At 50.6% G+C, this 20,322-nt stretch overlaps 1 protein-coding gene across 1 annotated transcript in view; it reads left to right on the top strand.

The window, feature by feature from the left end:
- The first annotated feature begins 12,052 nt into the window (after window positions 1–12,052).
- FAM163A (family with sequence similarity 163 member A) overlaps window positions 12,053–20,322 on the top strand; it is a 100,768-nt gene continuing 92,498 nt past the window's right edge. The window contains exon 1 of the mRNA XM_084636695.1: window positions 12,053–12,101. The gene's annotated coding sequence lies outside the window, so the exon portion shown is untranslated. The remainder of the gene's footprint in view (window positions 12,102–20,322) is intronic.

The following is a 20,322-nucleotide window of genomic DNA, read 5'->3' on the forward strand; positions in this document are numbered from 1 at the left end:
ACTTATTGTGAGTAAGGATTTTTTAAATGCAGTGGATCTATCACATAATCCTTTTCTTGATAGTACAACTAGAGTCACATCGTAAGTCAGGCCATCCAGCCTGTGGTGAGCACTCCTAATCAGTAAACAGCCTACGTCATGCCCCATTGTCTTGCTGCATCTACATAATGTTAAAATATGGTGGTGGTTCTTCAAGCAGATGCAGCTGTGTATTCAGTTTAGGTGTGCATGACCCCAGTGCACTGGAGCTGGAGAGCTCTATCTAGCAATACTTGTAGGGGTGGTGCTCACGCCATTGGGACCTTAGCCCCTCCCCTGACTATAAAAGGCAGCACCGCTTCAAGCCCCTCAGTTCCTTCTGACCACCTGTGGCTGGAGTCATGTTTCACTTCTCAGAAACGGAGAACAAAAGTGTGAACTTTTTCTTGTATATAGTAGTTAGTAATACCTTATTTTCATTTCAGTGTGAGTATAGTATTGGAGCAATTGGCTGCTGTCTGTCAGGCCCTCACTAGGGTTCAAGCACGGTCATTGTGTGTGTGGGTGCCATCTCTTAACCGTGACCTCCACCTGAGGTGCTTATTGTCTCAGCGAAGGACACATTAAAGAGAAATGCCCCATCTGCAAGTTGCTCACAAAGAGGACTCAGGTGGCAAGAGTGTGGCGGCTGAAGCAGCACATGCTAGATCAGGCCATGAGGCCTGCTTCGGCACAGAGGCCCTTGTCCCGTTGGGAGTCACCTTCAGATCCAGCAAGTGATGTTGCTGCACATTGGGCTTCCCCCCAAGAGGAAGAAAAGTCGTTCACCCTTCTCTTGTAGGGTGAGGAATTGGTCCCATAAAATGAATCTGGACCATTTCAGGGTTTGGGGAAATTCCTCATCTTCTAAGAGAAGTAGTGACTGGCACTGTACTCCCTCCATCACATGGGATGAAGGAGATCTGTCAAACTGCTCCCCAGTACCATGCCGAGATCAGTGAGAGCCTGTACCATTGACTCAAGTTCAAGCTATAGTGCGTCTATAGAGTCTGGTACCGATTAAGTCTGCACCAGCACTGACTGCATGCCGGTGGCATCAGACCTGATTTGCTTCTCTGTCCCAGACCCTCCACTGGTTCCAGAGTGCTTTGGTGCCATGGCTTCTATTGCATCGCCCTCCATTGTGCCCTTGGTACCTTCCGGCTGCATTGCAGAGCTGCCAAGTTCATTGGTACCATAGTGCACACCTCCCAGGCCTTGGATTGTGGAGTGGAGGCTGACACGGGGCCTGACACCAAAAGCCCCCTCGACAGTGGTGCTTATTTTGACACTGTCATCTTGGCAGTAGATTCCTTAGAGTTCGGTACGGCCCTTAGCCTTGGTACTGGGTAGGTGTGTCTCATTCAGTAGCAATGGTGTGCTGATCGCCCGTTCCTCTTTGGCATTGATGCTGCAACTGGATTGGGCTTCAGATGAGTCTGACCATTTGCCCTGTTGGGGCTGGCTCCCACATTGTCATCAGAGAACCTCTAGGACTCCTCAAGATCCTGCTTGGGGTTGTCGTACCCATCATTGTCACACAGGCACCAGAGATTGCATTTGGATCACCATTGCTACTGAGATTGGCATGTGTCCCACAGTCGGGACGGACTCTTGGTCCAGTGCCTCCTGGCCACCAATGTCTTATTCATATGCCTACTGGCCTTCTTGGAATGCTGCTCAGTCCCTGAGATCTCATTCCTTGACCCGCTCTAGAGCGAGATCACAGGTCCTGATGGTAACTTCCACTCATGAGTCATCTCCGCTGCAAGCGACTTCTGAGCCTGTTCCCTCTGGACCTCTGGGATTATTCAAACTGGATCCTGTAGTGCAAGAACAGGACCCATCATTGGTGCAGCAGACCATCTTCTCATCCAACCTGAATTAATCTACCTCTCCCTCGGTGTCTGAGGACTTTAAGGCATCCTGACACATGTGGCCTCTATCTTGGGTATCCAGGTGGAATTCCTGCAGGAGAATATGCAGATATTCTTCAACCATCAGCTCCAGGGAGAGTAGCCCATCCAATAAATGAGGTTCTTCTGGAGCCTCTAAAGGCCCCGTGGAATACTCCAGCTACGTTGCATTCCATGGCAAAACATTCAGAGAAGCAGTATTTCCTTCCCATGCAGGGCTTTGAGGGTTTCTACTCCCACCTGTCCCCTAACTTTCTCTGGTGGTGTAACTGCAGTAAATGACAGGGCATGACAGAGAAGATACAAGTCCACCCTAAGGACAAAGAGTCCAAGAGGATGGACTTAATGGGGAGGAAGATTTATACCTCCTTTTTCCAGGAAAAGTGCATCACAAACCAGCAGGTGTTGCTTTCTAAATGTCTTTGTCAGTTGAGTGGTCATGTTTAAGTTCATAGACAAGTTGACAGAACCCTCCAGGGAAGAGTTTATGGTTTTCATTGTGGAAAGCCATGTGGTGACCAAGATGCTAAATGCCTCATCCCCCAAAAATGTGCCCACTGCAGCAAGTTGAAATGCAGGGCATACAAAGACAGGGAGCTGCGGTTAAAACTCCACGTGCTGAAAAAACCCGGGCTCTGACTCTGCTATACACTGAGCGCGAACACACACGCACACCCCGTTTCAAAGAGACAAAAAAAAAATCAGTCTCTCTCACCCGCAAAGGGTGTTCACAGGGACAAGCCTTCTCTGGGTATTGCTTCCCTCCCCACGCTTCCCCTGTTGAGTACCTTTGCGCTGGGCTACTCTGGCACCGCACGAAACCCACCTGCGGCTGCGGCAGTCACACTAACCTCCAGTGCTGAGGCTTCAGGCTTTCAGTTGCCTGCCTCTCGCCTGGTACCATTCAGCACCACAATGGAAGCGGTGCCGACGCATACTAGCCTGCCTGACCCCCCGCAGGCTCCTCACTCTCCTGGCACCGTCAGCCTTTGAGCTAGCCGGCAGTGACAGAACGCTCGGGACACCGGTGCCGAGGAACCCCTCCTCACAACAAATTGGTCTTGCTCGGCCCCCCCCCCCACAGAGACACTGTGGTACTGCAATTCATACACACAAGGAACCACCTGGTGTCACATACCTTGCAGTCACCCCTACTTAACACCTACTTCTCTCTGGACACTCAAGCAAGGTCTGCACAGCTTTCCTCCAGTGATGAGGAATCTGGTCTGCAGGGAGAATTTTCACCTCAGATCTCCCATCCACAGACCCCAGTCAAGAGAGGTCATACAAAAAAGCTGCCTAATCCTACTCCAAGGGTCCTGCCCCATGGTGCATTAACCCCTGAATGGCACCACCCATGCCCTTCCCACCACAGTGGCAATATTGGGCTCCATGGGCTCCTTATGCTTGGGACCACACTCGTTATACCACTGACGCTAGGCGTGAGACCTGCTCAGTACCACCAGCTGATGACCCTGCCGCTGACTCCAGGCAGCCCTGTCACAACCGCAAGAGCAAGCGCAGCCTGCCTCTAACCTGGTAGAACCAGTTGTTCCACATGATGAAGCACTGCGTTCTTCGGAAGACTTCTCAAAATTTCAAGACCTGTTTAAAAGAGTTGCCAGTGAGCTACAAATTAACCTGGAGGAAGTCCCTGAACAGCAGCATGAGCTAACCGACATCCTGCAGCCCTCTTCTTCTAGAATTGCATTACCTATCAACACAGCCCTTTTAGAACCTGCCGAGGCCATTTGGCAAACCACGGCTGCAAGCCTGCCTACCTGTAAGAGAGTGGACCAAAAGTACTTTATTCCTTCCAAGGGCTTGGAATTCCTTTTTGCTCCAGGGTGGGTATACTGGCTCCTTTGTAGGTACATGAACGGTTAGGAGGAGAAGTGGAAGTAATGTTGCTTCAGAGGGAGCAGGACTGTTAGGAGACCAGGCTACTTACGTTTGAAAGAGTGAGCCTAGTACAGGGAGAGACCAGGAGTCTCGCCTGTTGAAAGGGGAAGTTGTGCTTCTACTAGAACAGCACATGAACCGGAATTTACATCCCAGGAGAATTTGGCCGTTTCGGGGGCGGGGGGAGGGAAGGACTGCCATTTCACCTGTGGTGTCGTGAAGTAAAAATGTTTTGCCTGAGAACTGGATATTTTACAAACACACACACAACTGCAGGTAGCTTTTTGGAGCAACTCTAAATGGAATCTGAGACGTGCTGGGCCTCAGGGAAGGGCAGCACTTAAGGCACCGTACAGGGGCAGAGCGGCTTGAAGCCACCATTTTGTTGGCTGGATTCTGGGCTGCTGCAGGAACCAGCATGACTGGTGGTATAAAAGTAACCAGGGACCTCTCTAACTTACAGTAGCCTGCCCAGAGCTGACTACGGGCTGCTGCCCAACTATCAGTGCTGTGGAGACATCCCCTAGCATGCCTCCTCCAGCCCCACTCCAACCATCCCCTATGCCAGACCTTGTGAGGGGGAGCAGCATAGAGCTACTGTTGTGCTGAGGTCATTCTTCCCCAGCTCCTTATGGCTTTTTAACAGCCCCTCCATGCTGCTGGATCCATATACAGGGGCCACAGAGAACTGCCCACCTGGCTCCTTCTACCTCCTAGACCCTAGTTTGTTTCTTTAGCTTCTAGGCCCCACTGCCCCCTCTCACCTTTGCTTAGGAAGAAGTGATTCGCTGCTGAAAGGACATGGGTAGGATAGTGACTATAAAAGATCAGAATTAAGGCTGGGGCCTGAGACCCGGAGCCATTAAGCACAGTAGTGGAGAGAGAAGCTTGTTTGTTTTCTCAGGTTTCCAGTACAAACCTCCCTTCAGTTTCCAACAGTGGGGATTTCTTTAGCCGTTTGCTCTATGTAATAAAGTTTCTGACCTGCTGATTCAGCTGGTTTTCCGCGGACTCCATAAGCAGAGCCTGTGTGGCTCAGCTATGCATGGGCTCTCCCATGGCATTCTGGAAGGTGGGGTGCTGGCTAAGGTGCTATATGTCTAACACAGAGTTCTTGGCTGCGTTAGCCTGTTAACTAGCATGTGACATTCCTATTCCTATCCCCCTCCCCTGCATGACTGCCACCTCTCTCTGCAACCCCCTTTACCTAACAAAGCCTTCCCCGCTGGAGACACCACTGCTGCCTGCCTGACAAATGACTTGTCCACCCCAGCACCTGCCAGACCTACCTGTCACCCACCATGTTCCCTGAGGTGACTCCCCCAGCTGCCTGAACCTTCCCGCTACCTTGTACATAACACGAATGCTCCCTTCGCAGTTCCCTTCCACCTGCCAAGGAGCCAAACAGTCCCACGTGGCTGCCAGACCCTTCCTCTCCCAGCTGCCTAGTCTACACGCTGCCCCATGACAAGTTCACAGACTCCCTCTTCCAGCTGCTGAATGTCACCATCCACCTGGCAATTCTATTGGCCCAGCTCTGTGTAGGTACTGCTCAGACAGGCTGGCTGCTGTGAGACCCCTTCTGCCAGTCTCTCATTAAAACATTCGCTTATGGACCGGGCTGGCATTGTTGTACTTGGCATTGCTTTATGGGACAGGAATCCCTTATGGATCCTTGCAGTGAGCATTGCTCAACCAGCAGGAGTCACTACAGAGTGCCCTGAGCCACCTCCTAGTGGAGCACAGCCTGGATGGTCTCCAAGAGAGCTGCAGGCTGGGGGAGTGGGGATCCAGGCCTGGTGAAAGAAAGCTGGTTTTCCTATGTCACCACTTGGCATCCTCATGTTAAAGGCTTAAACATAGAGGAGAGCTTGCCTTGTTTGCTGGGATGGGGCGTGCCCTGAGCTGGTTGTCGCCATCCTGATGCCATTCGTGCTCCTGTTCTGTCAGGTCTCTCCGGAGAAGCTGCTGCCTGATGGGTGTGTTCAATTTCCAGTCGCCCTGGGCTTGCCCGAAGTGGTTACTGCAGTGTGATGATGGCATTTGAAATGGCTGGCTACTAATCAGGCTCCCAAGTTGGGTTTGGATGTGTCTGAAGTGCTGAGATTTAGATTTTTGGGTTGCGGGCCAGTCCATATCAGTATCAATACCCTAATGGCACTTTTGTCTGCTTACTGTCCAGCTCAGTTCTTGTTTCCCACTCTCCATTGCTCATCTCTGATGATCCTGGGTGTGGACTCACTGAGCAACCTCCCATTTCCTAATGAATAACAAAGAAGGCAGGATGGTCCCCGCCTACGTTTGCTGTAGGCGCTAAGCTGGAGGTCATACCGTAGGGATAATCAGATTGAAGTGCTGAATTTGGTGTTGGTGCAGTCGGGGAGATGTCCCAAAACCTGGAAAGGTGAAAACATGTATGATTTGATTCTTGTCTGTTTCATTTGATCCCAAGCTAAGCAACCTATTTGCTCTGCTTCAGACCCACGCTTGCACCTTAGACAGCTAGCCTTTACAGACAGGCTGCAAAATGTGCACTTAATTAGGAGTTTGGTACTCTGAAACCTGTCACTTAATTAGGAGTTTGTACTAAAATGTGGGCACCTGCTTATAGCAAAACCTCACTGATATAGCGAAGCTATGTATGGCTTCAGTAAAATACAATATCCAGAATGTAAGTCAGATTCTAGTGACCATTCCTTTGGGTCCATCTAGAGAAGAAAAATGACCTAGTATGAAAACTCTCCCCCCCCCCCCGCCCCAAATGGCTGAGCAGCACTTCTGATAGTGCAACTCTGACAAGCTTCCCAGCATAGATAGAATCCAGTGTTGGCCTTGTGTACAGTATGCTCAAGTAGGTGACAACTCCCTTTATTTTGATTAGAGAAGCACAGACCCCCTTTTCCATCCACCCGTTGGAAAAGATTCTTCATTGAGGCTGGAGCTTCTCCATCCTCAGATATCTGAGTTGACAAAGTTGTCTGATAGGGTACCTCCAATTCTTCTCAGGCCACGCACAGCCTAGCCCTGGGACCTGGAGCAAGCAAGTTTCCTGGTATCTCTGGTGGGGAGTAGCCCTGTGCAGGAGGCTGCCTCTGGGAAATAGTGTCCCCCGAGGGAGAACAAACGGCAGTACAGCAGAAAGAGAAGAGAGGCCCTTGCTGTTCCAGCTCCCTTCTTTGTTAGTGTCAATTGTTAATGAGCTCTGGGAGCAGCCATGAGGCCTGGTGCTGCCCAAGGTTTGGGTGGGAGCAGCACAAGGACAAGCTGACGTGCATCTGGCTGTGCTGTGTGGGTGGGGGGCACGGAGTGCGCTGCCATGGAAGGTTGCCAGGCTGACATGTACCAGCCACGCTGGCACCCAGCAGCATTGCCATCTTGGGGAGCTGCTGCCCTTTTGCCCCAGAGAAGTGAGTGGGGACTGTGTCTCATCACTGGATGGGTGATCTTGCAGACCAGTTTGAAAGCCTTAGAATCTGTATTCTGCGAGGCTTAAATCTGCACCATAGTCCCAGCCTGGGACTTTCGGTTTCCTTAGCATATGGCTTTGCAAGAGCAGGCGGCCAGTAAGAGAATCCCATAGTTGGGGTAAGCGAGGTGTATTGCTGCTTGTAGCTACTAGATGGCGTCCTAGGACAGGATGCAGGCACGGTTCATGTCTCTGTGTGTAAGTAGAAAGAAAAGGAGTACTTGTGGCACCTTAGAGACTAACCAATTTATTTGAGCATAAGCTTTCGTGAGCTACAGCTCACTTCATCGGATGCAAGTGTGAGACATGCTCCAGTAAGAGAGAGACACTGGGGTTCCTAGTTTATTTCCCCAGGCATAACAATGATCTGAGGAGCTAGTAACACAAGATGTAGCATGGGCAAAATGTTCCAATTTCCAAGGCTAACGCTGCACATTATTCCTGACTCCCTGCTTGCTTCACTGTTGGGCCTGCCCTCTCCCCAGCTCTGCTGCTGCCCCTGTTATCAAACCAACAGCATCTGTCCTAGCCCTGTTGCAAGTCTCTACTGTACAGAAACTCCTAATCTGACCAAACTGCTCTGGTCAGAAATGGATTGAAGAGTGTTTAAATGAAGGCTGGGTAGGATCAAAGAGGAAACACTTCAGCAGCTGTAAGGATGGCGGGTGGTGCTGGGAGGGAGGTTTGGGGGGAAGAGGGCAGTATGAGGAGTTAAGGCCCTGTACAGTACAGTGCCCACAGCTATAAGGCCTCTGTTGTTTATTCACTTCCCTGGAAAGGACTAACCTTGTGCTTAGTGTTCTAAGGATTCTATGATGATCTGTCATCCCGTTAGGAACTGGTCAGTGTTCTAGGGCTAAAGAAACTATTGGATTCAGCACAATGTCTCCCTGGACAGCAGGTAGGGAGAGGGAAATTCCTGCTTGTGAACCTGTAATCGCAGCATGGGCTGTGCTGTATGAACTCACCCTCTTAGGAAATCTCAGGTGATCTCCTATCTGAATCACTCTGATGCTGATTGGCCGGCCTGGGAGACAGGAGAGCAGTGGCTGAGGTGTTTGGGATACATGGATCAGGCCTGAAATGTGCAAGACAGTACTAGATCCAGGAAGGGATGCAGCTAGCCCTTGGGGATCTGTTTTGGGAGCCTCCTTCTCCTAGCCTAGAACAATCAAGAAGAGCTCACGAGGCCATGCTTTATGATGATTAGCTGGGCTGTCTGCTAGAGCTAGGACTGCTGGCTAAGGGTGCATCTACACAAAAAAACAACCCTTGGGCAGTGAGTCTCAGAGCCTGGGTCAACTGACTGGGGCTTGCGCTGTGGGGCTAAATACAGCAGTGTAGATATTTGGGCTCAGCACAGAGACCAGGCTGTGAAACCCAGGGAGTGGGGATGGGAGGGGCTCTAAGTCTGGGCTCCAGCCTGACCCCAAATGCTACATAGCTCTTTTTTAGCCCCGCAGCATGCATTAGTTGACCCGGTCTCTGAGACTCACTGCTATGGGATATGGTGTTTTTTTTTCCTGTGTAGATGTACCTCATATAATTTAGACTAGAGCAAGAGGCCAGAAGTCAGGAGATGTGGATGCTGTTTACAGCTCTGGCACACACTTGTTTGTTGGCTCTTGGGTAAACCACTTATCTTCTATGCCTCAGTTTTCCCAAGTGTGAAGTGTTGATAATTAGAGCTGAGCGAACGATTTGTATGGAATAACTTATTTAACAAACATCACCTTTTTCTGTTTCCAAATTGTTCACCAACAAATTGTGCTAATATTATTTATTCAAAATTGTTCCCTAATCGTTCTCGGTCTGTAGATTATTTCTGAGCTGTTGCTTGCCAGCACCCAGCCCTTAAAAGGAAGGGGTGTTAGTTTTTTGAATGGACACAAAGATCGCATGATATTGTTTTGTTCTTTGATTTGAGGGGATGTAAGGATCAGCTGACTGGCACATATGTTTACATTTATCCATTTGAGATGCATATTTTGCAAATATTCTGTAATACCCATTTAAAAAAATCACTGTTCCCACAAGTGTGCCTGCTAGAATAATCACCGAAGTGACTTGAGTGCAGATCAAGTCACTAGTATTTGTAATGAACAAAAGCTTGTGAATGTGTTTTCATGTATTAACTCAGCTGTAATTGCACCTCCCTGGGAATGTTGAGAGGCTGAATGCGTTGTTGCCAGTAAATGGCTTTGCGATTTCACGTGAAAGGTGCTGTAGTAAGGTAGGTTGTTACTGAGGAGTGTGGATTTGTCTTTGCTTAGAGGCTGGTAGTGTCAATCCCACCCAGCACTGGTGTGTTGATATGACCTTCCAGCTGCCTGCAGTTAGAAACCGTTCAGTTTATGGTAGTGCATCAGAGCCCCAATCCGGGATCAGTGCTCCATTGTGTTAAGATAACACCCCTGCCTGCCCAGAAACCCCACGGCTGACTGTCTGTGCAGTTAGTCTGCTCAGCTGTTGACCAACTGACACACTAGAATACTGGCACCCTGATCACTACAGCCTTGTTCTAATGGAGTAACTTAGGCTTTCAAAAAGTGATTCCTCTAGCTGATGATTGTACTCTGTCCTTCTCCCTAAGCTGTGCTCTGTTGTTTTACTGTCATAAACAGGAGGGTTGTTAAATGGGAGATGCTGGTTGTGACCTCTCTGCGACCCCCAAACCAGCAGTGAGAGTTGAATCAATTAAAGTGAAGGAAAGCCTGTCATACTCTGTTCAGATCAACGTAGGCAGAATATCTCCCACGTAGGCAGAATGTCTCCCACCATGGCAGGGCAATGAGGACAGATGCAGGATGCACATGCATAGGAGGGGGGCAGGAAGTACAGTAACACTTTCTGTGGTTTGCCTGACATTTCCCATATAAGACCCTCTGTTTATTACCTTATAACAGCACCAAACGTCAAGTGTTTGGGCTGAAATTTTTCCTACCTGATGTCTTCTTTCAGCTGAACTTTTTTTGAATAATGTCAGCAAAAATGGCTCAGCTGCTCCTCAGAACGAGGCTAGCGAAAAATACGTTGTTTTGCCATGTTAATTTTGTTTTACAACATTTCATTGAGTATTTCTAGCACCCCATGCCTTGGAGCAAGGGCTTGAAATTTGGCAGCGGGTTTGGTCACCCCAATGTCGGGAATGTTCTTTTTGCTGTCCCCATGAAGAGCTACTCAAATTTGGCCAGTCTGTCTGCATACGCTCAATAGAGGACTTGTTAGACTTTGGCCCCTAGATCCCATGCTACAGGGGCTGAGCAGGACTCCCCTTGCAGTGGTCAGGAGACACTGTGGGCTAGGCACAGGAGGAGAGCAAGGAGACTGTCTCTCAATACTCCCCATGCTGGTCCCTGGGCAGGGTAGTCTGTAGAAGCAGCAGCAGCAGCTGGGTTGGAATGCAGAGGTTTGAAGAGCCAGACCTAGGGGGTGAAGATGGGGATGTGCAGCCAGCAGTGGGGACTGGGCCTGGCCTGGGGAGCTGATGAGCAGGGCTGGGTGGAGGCGTTTTTTGAATTTGCGGAATGTTACCAAACTTTCCGAACCAAATCGCCAGAGAGGTAGAGTTCCCACATGGTAAGCATCCAAACTGGAATGAGTGCCTGAGAACAGGACCTTGGGATGAAACAGAAAGGGGTCAGTTCAGCCTTAATGTGCCGCTTTAGCGTGAGAAGTGTTGCTGTAAAAACAGCATCTGCTTAAGCAGCAAGTCTGCTTCCTGGCTGCATTGAGATGCATCAGCTTCTTCTAGTGGCTGAGACTGGGATTTTCATTGAATGTCAGTGGGGTCTGAGTGCCCAGCTCCCTTGAGCTGCTGTGAACATCCCAGCTTTAAATTTTTACATCTCTTCTCCCTGCAGAGCTATGGAGGTGAGCTGGGTTATGTCCTCGCTCACCTGTCATCCACAGAATTAGTAACCTTTCTGCCATGTTACACCTGTAATGCAATGGGATGGCCCTAGTGTATTTGTTACTGGTGATGATGCATGAGCCAAAAAGAGCCCAGCTTGACTCTCAGAGCCCAGAATGAAGTGGGGAGTCCCTTCTCCCTGAAATTTAGCTCTGACTGCAGTTGGGCTGGCTTTAGTCAAACTAAGCCTGAACTGTCAGAGAACAAACCACTTTGGAAACCACACCATGTTTGTTTTAAACACTAGACAGATTCCTGAACCACAGTACCACTAGCAGACTGTCTGAGCACAATGGCTGCTCTATGCTGTGGTCCAGTGCTCCTGTGTCTGAGGTTTGCCGTCCGCATTGTGGGGTGCCTGGGCTAATCTTTCAACTGTGCTACACGACCCACAGCTTGCTGGCGAGTGATGAGCTTGGGACTGTTGGGTCGCGTTTAATGCTGCGCGGCTCCCTGCTTGTACACTGTTGCTGAAGGTGCTGGAGCAAGAATAACGTGCCTGAGGGAGCCAAGTGAAATGTCACTTTTGTGTCTGTCTTATTGCGTACATGGCCCAGCGGCCACACCAAGCCAGAGTTGGGGGAGGGAGGAGACGGGGGCCCAGCCTATTGTTGTAGGCTCCAGGGCTCCTGAGCTCCCTGCTTTGAGCCCTGGGGCCTCGCTGTTGGGGGAGAATGGCACTGTATTCCTTAGGTGGGAAGCTCTTGGACTCGCCCTCCGGCTGCTGTAAGGAAGCCCAGAGAACGTGAGGAGAGGGGAGGAAGGGGGGCGGCCCTGGTGCAGAGGGAGGAAGAAGCACTGCACTGAGCACGTGGGGAGCCCGAATTCTCAGTCTTGTCCCTTCTGTTGCTCCTTTCCCCTGAGGATCTCCACGCCCTTTGCTAAGGTCAGTGAATTAAGTGTCAGCCCCCTCTGGAAGGGAGCTAAGTACCATCAACCCCCCTGTTGTACAAAGGGAGGAGTTGAGGCCCAGAGGTGGTGCAATTTGCTTGGAGTTGCAGAGGAGGGCTGGAGTGGAGCTGGGGAAAGAATCCAGGTCCCTGACTTTCAATCCTGTGCCTTAGCATTGCCCCATCCTGTCCCCCTCCCCCATGTCCCTTAAGGGGGGTGGTTGGTCTTCCCTTCCAGAACCGTGTCCCTTAATGGTAGGGAAGCTCAGCGACGCCTCACTCAAATCTCTCCGGCCCCATGGCTTGCTAGCACAGCACTCACTTCCCTGTGATAAATGGGGTTGGGCGGCTGCTAGCGCTCTAAATAAATCTGCTTTTGAATGTGCATCACCCAGGGGAGGCAGGCCACCTCTGACCCTTGGGCTTAGTGGTAATTCTGCAGCTTGCTGTAATCACTCCTCTGGCTGTAACTTTTGGAAAAGCTGGGCCTCCTAACGGGGTCATATCCCATCTTTTGGAGTGGGGGAGCTTTCACGTTTTGTCTGGTTACCCTTCTCCTCTGTAAGGTTATCAGCAGCTTAATGACAGATTTGAGATAAGTGGGCTGCAGCTGCTGGGGAAGGGAGTGGGATTTAATTAAACCTGAACAATTTGCTAAGTTCAAAGGGCCAAAGCTCTCAGCTCAGCTTGGAATTTCTGTCCAGAAATGCGAGAGCAGTTTTTCCTGTGATCTACCCTTTCTGGTCCCTGGAACCTTTCTAGGGAGGTCAAAATGTGTCTGCTGGTAGGGTAAAACCCCTGGAAATATGGTCTGGATTCCCTGATAAAGCACTGGAAATGTTAGTCCATGATTGAGTCTGGCGGTCCACAAAACTCACTGGGAACAATGGGGGGTGGGGAGGAGAGGAGATAAAAATACTTTGTATTTCTTTAGCACCTGCTGGCTAGGACTCTTCATGGCTATTTCTGTAGTAACACTCAGTGTCCTGGGAAGGAAGGGATTTTTATGTTTTGCAGATGAGGAAACTGAGAAACAGAACAGTGAAGCAATTTGCCTAAAGTCACAGAAATTCTTTAGCAGAGCCTGGACTACCTAGTGCAGTGGTTCTCAACCAGGGGTTCGGGGCCCACAAGCAGGTTTCAGGGGGTCTGCCAAGCAGGGCTGGCATTAGACTTACTGGGGCCCAGGGCAGAAAGCCATAGCCTCACCGCCTGGGGCTGAAGCCCAGAGCTCCAAGCCCTGTCACCTGGGTGTTTGAAGCCGAAGCCTGAGCAACTTAGCTTCACAGGGCTCCCTGTAGCGTGGAGCCCCAGACAATTTCCCTGCTTGCTACCCCCTAACACCGGCCCTGTCTTTTATGTGCAGAAAAACAGTCGTGGCAGAGCTGGGCTGTGGAATTTTTATAGCATGTGTGTGCGGGGGGGGGTTGGTCTCAGAAAGTAAAAGGTTGAGAACCCCTGGCCTAGTGGATGAGACCCTGGCCTGGCACTCTGGAGACCTATTTTATTCCCAGCTCTGTTACTGACCCTACTTCACCTCTGAGCGCCAGTCCCCATCCCCATTTGTCTGCATTGTCTAGTTAGATTCTAAACTCTTCAAGATAGGGCCAGTCTGTACAGTGCCTCTGACTGTGGTTGGGGCCTCTAGGTTCTACTGTCAATTCAAGAATCATGGATTCCCTGTCTTCTGCTTTGACCACCTCTAATCTGCTGCTGCTACTGTCCCAAGCGCTGCAGGGGCTGGGGAAACCAGCTTGCAGTCTGCACTAGGAGTTGATCACCCCTTTCCCACCAAGTTAGAATAGCACGGTGATTTGGAGGGCTAGCTCCCTGTGATGCTCTTCCTGTGCAGTGACTCCTTGTATCCACGCAGTGCCGTGTTTGGGGGTGGGGGCTGCGGCTGGAAGGCCAGGGAGGCTGTTCTCCTGGGATGTGCAGCCCAGCTTTGCAGGCTCACTAGGTGCAGAGAGGTGGGATGTGCTGCATGGCTGAGCTATACTAACCTACTACTGCTATCAGCCAGTCTGTATAGCTCCCCAGCACTGCTCATCCACTCACAGCTCCAGGCCCAGCCTCCTCTGCGGTTAGGCTGATACAGTCTTTGCATAAGTGACTCCTGCAGGTTGAGCTCCTGGGGTGGGTCCCCTTACCTGTCCCCTTACCCATCCCCTGCAGCTGGCAGGGGGTTTTCTCAGCTGGATCATCCCTACCCTGTGCCAAGACACTAACAAGCTGCGATTCAGCTGTGGGGATTAAAGCTCTTGTCTTGGGATTCCCTGCCACTGTTCCTCCGACAGCCTGGGTTGCTGGGGTCCCAGTGCAGGCCAGCTCTGGTCACTCAATTAGGGTGAACTGTAAAGAATGGGGCAGGCAAACCCCAAAGCTGGGGCAAAATTCAATACTTTATTACCTCACTGGTTATTCAGAAGTCAGTAACACTGTTCCCTTAAAGTGATCCAGCCTCAAGCCTCCATCCAGCTACCCAAGTCAAATATGATGATTTCTGAAAATCGTATTTCATCCTATAAAAGAAAAGTTTCTACCACTCCCAAAGGATCGATCAGACACATTACCTCCCGGCTTAATGAATATTCCATTTTACCCAAATACACACACACACACAGCCAATTCTTATTACCTAAACTAAACTTTATTTAAAAAGAAAAGAGTATGGTTAAACAGCCAGGAGTTTAATTCTTGAGATTCAGGTACATAGCAGAGATGGTGAGCTTTGTAGTTGTAAAGAGTTTTCAGAAATAGTTTATAGGTTATACTTCAATGTCCAAATATCATATTCAGAGTGGACCAGTCAGCACTGGAATCCCAACCTGGTGTCTTAAGCTTCCCCTGCTGAAGCATCCAGCAGATCAGAGATTAACAGGATCAGGACCAAGGGTCTTTTGTACAGTGTTCTAGCATCCACTTGACCACACAGTCCTGGGTAAACAATAGGCTTTTGATGTAACCTTCTGTTTTCTAAACACCAGCGGTAATTAGTTACACAAATCAACATAGGGTAATTTATTCATTAGGCAGTTTATCACAAACTTTTAAGAGACCTATAGACAATGACATTATTTCACCCAAGATTCATCTGAATGTTGTTGTTCCCTTTTGATCTCTGAATTAAGAATTATAGTGACAGAGAGGAATTGTCTGTTTACATGGCTAGCTTCTAAGCTACACACAATTAGTATCAGTTCTAACAATATAGGTTTGCATTTCAAAGTTCATTACCATTCACATACCTTTCTAACATGGCCTTTGGGTGGGCCTTTGCACCATTCAACCTGCAAGCTGTTTAACCCTTTCTGGCCATGTATTATACTTCGTATAAGATTCATTGCAATTATATAACAGTGGTAGAAATAATGATTTGAATGGTTATATTTTAATTAGACAATGTCACAGCCTGAAACAAACCGTGTACAACAGGCTAAAATGCAGCCCCCTCACCCCCAATCTATGGAACAATGGGCTGTGCCCACATCAGTCCTGCTGGTCACAGGACTGCACTGTATGGTGGGCCACGGTTGCCCCCTGCGCATCGCCGTCATCCGGCTGTTGAAGGGCTGGACTTGGCAAGTAATGCATAATGAGACTGAGTGGGTCAGCAGCTGAGGTGCAGCACCAGCTAAGTGCCCGCTGCAGAGCTTTCCTGCTGGTAGTGATGTGAAGAGAACAAATTGTTCTGCAATCGTCTCTGTCCCAGGCGCTCCGCTCTGAGCACATGGTGACACGTCAGCCTGAACTCAGCAGTGGGCGACCCTGGGCTGAGCCAGTGCCCCAGTCACTAACAGGTGCGACTGCAGCAAGCGGGGATTATTGAACCAGGGCTCCCAGGAGAGAGGGAAAAAATGTTTAAAGTGTATTCAAAGTGGAACTGCAGCATAGCATTCCCCCTTGCTCTGGCTTTCCCTAAAAGCCAGGGTGAGGCAAACGTCAGCGAGGTATGTGCTCCAAGGGAGTGGCTAATGGACTGCAGCGATGGGTGGGGTCACAGTTCACTGCGTCTGTCTGTTTCGATGGGGCCCTACAATAGATCAGCCAGGTGCCTCCCCGGCCTGCTGTCACTTGGCCCGGAATAGGAGAGACTGGGGGTGGGGAGTCGGTGCACTGCCCGGTGCCATATTGGCTGCTATAATCGCCCCCGGAGGCCCGGTTGTGCTGGGTGCTGGACACACCCAGCGAGAGCCCCTGGCTGGAGGGGCCTCGTTTACACCCATGCATCATACTACTTTATCTCTCTGGTGCATTTAAAATAGTGCAGCTCCTAATGTGTGCAGAGCTGTACTGTGCTTACATTGGTATGGCTAATTCCTGCATAGGACAGGGATGAACTGTACTGCTGCAAGGCACCTTTTTATGCTGGTGTAACTGTATCCACTCTAGGGCTTGTTCTGGTATCTGTGTAACAGTAACTCCTAACTGAAGTAGTTATACCAGTACAAAAGCCACAGGTCGACCAGGCAGGGTGGAGGGAAACTGAGGCACAGAGCTGAAGTGACTGGCCAAGCAGGTCAGTGGCTGAGCCAGTAATAGAACCCTGGGCTCCTGAGTCCTGGGCCAGTGCTCTATCCACTAGGTTACACTGCCTGCCTGTCAGTTGTCCTCGAATAGAGAGACTATCTGGGGCTTGGAGGAGGATAGCCTGTCTTCTTCCCCGCTCCCATCACTTGGGATGAGCTAGAGAGAGGAGAGGCAGCAGCTCTGCCCATACTGGTGTTGGGCTTGGGCTGGTGCTGATGAGGGGCCTACGTTGTCCTAATTGCTAGTGGCCAAAGGCGTCCTTCCTTCTCTAGAGCAGGTGCCCTGGAGCAGGGTGGGTGGCGGTTGGGATGCACTGAGCTCTCCCTGTCTTGCTATCAAGTGCCCAGGGAGGGGAGATGCTGGGAGCAGCGCTGATGCTGTGGCCAGCGTGGGCACATGGTCTTCTCCCTACCCCAGGTTGGGGTAGCTGGATAGGTTACAAGCAGGGGTGCCATCACAGGGAAGAAAATGGCTGATGCCCTCTGTTGTGACAATTAGGCCTACGACTGTGCCCTGATTGTGAGCGCTGCTGTGAAAAGTGCACGTAGGTTCCTAAGGTGTCCCAGTAACTGAGGGTGATTAATGTTGATGGGAAAAGGTAGAAAAGGGAGACGTACTGACTGAGTCAGTCCAAACAAAAAGGCCTGGTGAGAACTTGGGGACTGTGCTGGGATCAGACCTGATAAACAAAAGAAGTGGGGGTCAGAAATCAATGGACCAAAATTGGTGTGTCAGATGTTAGGTGGACAAAACAATGTGGGGATGGGCTATTCTTCCACCCAGCACTCCCCTTGTGGGTCCCTTAAAATCAGAGACTTTGAGAGGAGAATGAGCAGAGGGGGAAAGCTGGTGCCCAGGCTGCTGGCTGACTGAAATGGGGGAGAGAAGGAAGGAGTGAGCTTCACCATGATAGTTGCCATTCCCAGTGGTTTCTGGGATCCCGGACCTTCGTCATCCTGAGCCTGAGAGATGTCCTGGCCTGAAGGGGCCAGAGAGAGGGACCCAGATGACATGGCCACCTCCACCATCTCCAGCTGAATCCCAAACAACACCTGGGATGTGAGACTTCATCTCTCCTCCCCCCATGTGTCCTTTTCCATCCTTACCTTATTTCTTCTCTTTTCTATCCTCCTCCTTCCTTCTGTCTAATGAGAGTCTGGCTTAGCCAACCAAGACTATGTATTTTGCAACACTGCTGTGAACCTGTGACCAGAGAGGCAGCTAAAAGCAATGCCCTATACAGCCCAATGCTGGTACAAGTTTGCCAGGTCTAAGTGGCCCCATCCCTGTGCTGGGCCTGTGCTTTGCCAGCATTGAGAATCAATACCAGGGACCGTGTCTTCTAGGGATCAGACTTTACCAACAGCAGCAACTCCAGCCCATTTCAACTAACTGCTGCTCTCTTCCCTGAGCAGGACAGTTATTGCCATCTTTGATACCATCCAAGAGACTGTCAGACCAGGAGGGTTTCTCTCTAAAGACTCTCTCCAGCTAAAGGGAAAAGGAACAAGGGATGTTATTAAAATAAAAGCCTCACTTAATATTTCCATCTCTAATGCTTTAACTGTTGTTCCTCCTTTTCTGTATCTTTAATCAAAGGTTAAAAAAATTTTTAAGGGAGCGTTTGCCCTGGCATGAAGCAGGCAGAGGTCTCTGTACACCAAACCCTGAACCTTGTTTAACCCTGTTTAATGTTGGACTGTTTTAGTCATTTTAACACCTGTGACTCTTTGTGCCCACGTATTCCATCAGAATGAATACAGCACCGCCCTCACCTGGTATCTCCTGATGTGGAATAGGTGAGGGGTAATAGATCAAGGCATACGTAGCCGTCTGCCCAGATGTGCTGCAAGCTGGCAGGGCTGGGGAAGTGCCAGGGCTCTGGGCAGTGGGAAGGGTGGGAGGCATTGCTCTGTACATGTGCTGGGGGGGTTGGCCGTGGCAGGCACCAGTTCCCTTGCAGAGACTGTAAATGGAAGCACTTTGGGTTTTAAATGGCCTGTCAGAAAGCATTTGGCATGGGCAGGACGAGGCTGAGAAATGACAGCTCATTTCAGCTTAACAAAGAGCTGCAGCAGCTGACAAATACCAAGTGCAGAGAGCTGGCGGCTTTTCAGCTCAGCCCTTCGCTGCTGCACTTCCCCACCCTACCCTGTTCACAGCGTGGCTGGGGGAAGAACATGGGAGAGGGAGATGGGGTCTGGCAGGGAGTTACCTCCCCCCATCCTGCAGTTCACATGGCAGGGGAAATATCTGGTGGAGGGTGCCTGGATTTAGGGGCTAGAGCCTGTTGTGAGTTGGCACGTGGCCAAGCAGGTTCAGAGGGAGCACAGGCCTCCAGCCGCCGATCTCGTCTAAGAGGGTGGGGGGGTACAGATGGCCACAAAACCCAGCTACTTAGTGATCAAGCTTAACAGCTTAAGTGGATGTTTGAGCAGGCGACGCAGGGTCTTGAGAGAGCTGGGGCGCCCAGGATGGGGCAGTGTCACACTGACAGCCAGGGCAGGGGCTCTGGGGTAGATACTGAGTGCAGTGGGGTGGAGTCCCCGGGCGTTCCAGCACAATGCAGTGCCCCAGAGCTGGGGCTGTGTCCTGGGGCTCTGAGTGCATGGAGCTGGCTCTAAGCAAGGGGACAAGCCGTGCTGATCTATTTACTCCACCTCCCTTTCTCTAATGCAGGGAACAGGATGGTGGCGAGTGGAGTAGGCTCATGGTCATTCCACACTGCAGGGCTGGGAGTGCAGTAGCTAGCTCTAAACTCCCAGGGAGCTTACAATGAGCAAGGCTGGGATGGCCGGAGCTGCGAGCTCCTCCAATGCTAGCATTCCTGCAGCCGTCCCTAGACTGACCCCTAATGAGTGGGGCAGGAACTGCCGTGGCACAGAGCTCCACATTCAGCACGTCTCCGTTATTCCTGCCAATGTGGTCTGGCATCAGACACTGGGAACACATGACCCCCGCAAGCCAGTGCTCTGGCACCGTTCCCGACAGTGACTCCTGCTGGGAAAGGCTGGTGCTGCAGCAGCTGCGAGCTACCGCACAAAGGGGTTGGTGCTGCAAGGGCTTCAGTGTTCCTGCACTTCTGGCGTATGAGTTCGAATCCCAGCAGCTGCAGAGGGCAGCCGCAGGAGCCCTTTGTTTCAAGGGGGGTTAGGCGCCTAAATTCCTTTGAGGGTCTGGGCCTAGGTTCATTATTGTAAAGTTCTTCATGGTCACGCTCCATGTCAGATGGGAGAAAATCCATCGCCCCCTTTGCCCCACCACTGTTTCAGCCCTTTGCTTCTCCTCCTCCTTCCCCAGGCTCTTTTCTCTGTTTCTCCCCATCTTCGTATCACCTCTTCTTCCCTCGACACTTCCTTCCCTGCAGCCATTTCATCCCCCCGAGCGGTTCTACTATCCCTTCTCCAGTCCATCTGCTAAAATGATCAGCCATGGAACAGCTAAAGTGTCACCTGAGTTGCCACTCCAGTGCGTTTAGTGGAGGCTAGGGGAGTTCACGCCTCTCCAAGCCATTGGCTGAAGACTCTGGAAGGCACCATTGCATTGCTTTACGTTCTGTTTGCATTTGGAAGGCATGTCTGGAAATGGGCATAGATACCAGGGGACGGCATGGCCATGGGGTGCAGGGATACAGGTGCCAGCTGAGTAGCTCTCTATTTAGTTTGAGGGAGGTGTCTTGTGCATGTG

This window comes from Lepidochelys olivacea (genome assembly GCF_965140295.1).
Source record: "Lepidochelys olivacea isolate rLepOli2 genome assembly, chromosome: 8".
Taxonomy (NCBI): Eukaryota; Metazoa; Chordata; order Testudines; family Cheloniidae; genus Lepidochelys; species Lepidochelys olivacea.